Here is a 3590-nt window from a genome sequence, read left to right on the forward strand (position 1 = left end):
CAGGAAATGAGAAAAATAAACCATCAAGTCAGAAAAGCAAAATAGACCAGATGTAGATAATAAAACTGAAAGTAGAGCTAAAATGTTGGGATACATTCTAAATGGAAAGACAGGGACCATGGTAATAAGGATTTTTTCTTATAAGCCACTCTTTCCAGCCTTAATATATGAATAGAAAGATTCTGATTAACTCAGAAAACCAAAAAGAAAGCCACACTCACCTGACTAAGTACGTATAAAAGATTCTTTTCCAGTTAATAAGCACAATATTGGGTATTCACACATTTGTGTGATATGTGTCTCTCTGATATCTTGTTATACACTTGGCATCTGACATGGAAGGAAGGAAAGAAAGAAAGAAAGAAAGAAAGAAAGAAAGAAAGAGAGAGAGAGAGAGAAAGAAAGGAGGGAGGGAGGGAGGGAGGGAGGGAGGGAGGGAGGGAGGGAGGGAGGGAGGGAGGAGGAAAAATGTGTATAGAAATAGGAATACCTGTAAAAATGCAGTGGCAGCAGTAATGATTATTGAGAATTCTTTCTCTGTAAAAGTAAATTTTAACCACCTTTGGTCTAAATTATTATTCTCTTTATTTACAATTGAAGATATGACAAAGATTATGTGAATGAAGGGGTTGAAGAATAATATAGGTAGTAAGTCACTTGTCTTACATGCAGTCATGGTTGAATCCCTGGCACCACATATAGTCCCCTGAATAGTCCCAGGAGTGATCCCTAAGCACAGATCCAGGAGTAACCTTTGAGCACTTCTAGAAGTGATTCAACTCTCTCCCTCAGCATTTTTTTTTCTAAATGGGCAAAGGTCTCCTACACTCTTTTTACCTCTTAGAGAGCAAGAGGGAGGAAGGCAAAGAAGTGTAATTGACAGCTACCCAAGAAAAACGAAATGGGCAGGAGTATTTACTATACAATAATGGGGCAAAGTGTCAAGCCAAACGAAGCAATAAACTGTCAACTAGAAGCAAGAAAAACAAGTGAACAAATGTTCTAGTTTGTCTTATCTAGACAATAAGGGGTAATAGGCCACTTACACTTGATTGACCTCCAACTGAGAAAGCAAATGGCCCCATTTGCGTCAAGAATAGAGGTCTCTCTGAGGTGTGAGATGGTGTCTCATTGTGGTTTTGATCTGCATCTCCCTGATGATTAATGATGTAGAGCATTTTCTCATGTGCTTTTTTGCCATTCGGATTTCTTCTTTGAGAAAGTTTCTGTTCATTTCCTCACCCCATTTTTGGATGGGGTTGGATGTTTTCTTCTTGTGGATTTTAACCAGTATTTTGTATATCCTGGATATCAACCCCTTGTCAGATGTGTATTCGGTGAATATCCTTTCCCATTCTGTAGACTGTCTTTGTATTTTGGTCACTGTTTCTTTGGAGGTGCAGAAGCTTCTTAGTTTAAGATAGTCCCATTTATCTATCTCTGTTTTCACTTGCTCGGCCAGTGGCGTGGCATCTTTGAAGATACCATTAGCTTCAATGTCATGGAGGGTTTTGCCAACTTTATCTTCAATGTACCTTATGGTTTCTGGTCTGATGTTGAGGTCTTTAATCCATTTTGATCTTACTTTTGTACATGGTGATAGGCAGAGTTCTGAGCCTATTTTTTTTAATATATCCCAGAGAGGCAAAAATGTATAGTCGAAGTGACATCTGCACTTGTTTGTTCATTGCAGCACTCTTTACAATAGCCAGAAACTGGAAGAAACCTGAATGCCCAAGAACAGATGACTGGTTAAAGAAACTTTGGTACATCTACACAATGGAGTACTATGTAGCTGTTAGAAAAGATGAAGTCATGAAATTTACATACAAGTGGTACAATATAGAAAGTATCATGCTAAGCGAAATGAGTCAGAAAGAGAGGGATAGACATAGAAAGATTGCATTCATCTGGGGGATATAAAGTAACAAAGTATGAGATTAATACACAAGAATAGCTGAGATCAGCACCAGGACGATTACTCCATAACTTAGAGGCCAGCGGGTATCCTAGAGGAAAGGGCAGTTCAGATAGAGAAGGGAGCACTAAATAAAGGATGTTTGGAGGATCCTCCCAGGAGGGGAGATTCATGTCGAAAGTAGACTATGTACTGAACATGTTTGCCACTCAATGCCTCTTTTGCAGACCACAACACCCAAAAGGAGAGAGAGAACACAGGGGATTGCCCTGCCACAGAGACAGGGGGGATGGGGGGATGGGGGTGGGAGGGATATTATCCATGGTGGTGGAAAATGGGCACTGGTGGAGGAATGGGTATCTGATCATTGTATAATTGAAACCAAAGCACAAAAAATTGTAAAACTACAACTGTAAAAAACAATAAAATAAAATAAAGGGAAAAACAAATTAAAAAAAAAAAGAATAGAGGTCTCCAGGAAAGTCTCTTTTTGAGTGAGGGTATTCCTCTCTTACCATAAAGGAGTTCAGCAGTTAGAAGGTGTGTCGTTGCCCTGAAAATACTACTGCTTCCCAGCACATCTCCAACTAAATAAACCACGGGTACTGGAAAACAGCTTGGTAAAAATTAGCTAATCCAAATTATGTGGTTTTGAGGAAAAATTTTGAAGACTGTATGATGGACTTTAATGTGTAGAGATGACTACAAACATAATTGCCTAGTAGAAACTCTGCATGTTTCAATTCTTTCTTTCCAAACCAAGTAGACAGTTGTACAATATGAAAAATAAATAAATTCCATAATTTTATTTTGGAAAAACTTTACATCATAAGGAGTACCAAAATAACTCGGGCTCATGTGAAATTCTTTTGCTCAATTTATCCAGAAATGATACAGCAGAGATAGGTGGTCAACTAAAGTTCCCTACCACCTTATAAGGCTCGAGGTAAGAGTACAAATAATGATGCAAACGTCTTCTGTCAAAATATTTAAAAATAATTGAATCTAGATTTTTTGAAAATTAGATGATATAGATTCCACTCTTCTATCTTAACAAATGTCCCTGCATAACAACCTAAGAATACAAGCCCAAACTTAGACTCCTCTGACCCCTTTGAGATACTGCACTAGAATATGTATGTACTAGAATTAACCCCTAGCCATTGGTCCAAAGTCTGTTCTACTTTTCTTCCTACTCCAGCTCCATCCCATACCTCAAAATCCTTTATGAGCATGTATGAAATCTCCACAGATGAGCATGTGTGAGCATGTATGAAAAATCCACAGATTTAGCTCAGTTTCATTATCCTTTTCCCCACCGTTTTGCCTTGGCCATATGATGGGGGGCGACGGAAGGAGATATGCATCAGTGCAGTATTTTACTGTAGGGATGGCAGGCTGCAGAAAGAGGTCTGCTGAGAAGAGTTTATCATGTGAAACCAAGAACTCCCACCTCCAATTCCATGGAAACCTTTGCCCCATCTGTGGGATGCTCTAGGCAGATGTTATTTTCAGGCACTACTCCTTTAGTGTTGTTTCAGCTAGAGGAACCTACCTCATCCAAGGTACAAAAACCTCCCAAATTTCTTTTTCTTTCAAGGCCCCATTGACTGGTCTCTTCTTCCACTCTTGTCTTCCTCAAGATTGCCACAGATAACTTTGGACCACTGAG

The 3590-nt window shown here is 39.1% G+C and overlaps 1 pseudogene; it reads left to right on the plus strand.

Moving 5' to 3' along the window:
- The first annotated feature begins 242 nt into the window (after positions 1-242).
- LOC130018733 (uncharacterized) lies at positions 243-336 on the plus strand (annotated as a pseudogene).
- Positions 337-3590: the final 3254 nt, after the last annotated feature.

The sequence above is a fragment of the Sorex fumeus genome, unplaced genomic scaffold, assembly GCF_029834395.1.
Source record: "Sorex fumeus unplaced genomic scaffold, SorFum_2.1 ptg000265l, whole genome shotgun sequence".
Taxonomy (NCBI): Eukaryota; Metazoa; Chordata; class Mammalia; order Eulipotyphla; family Soricidae; genus Sorex; species Sorex fumeus.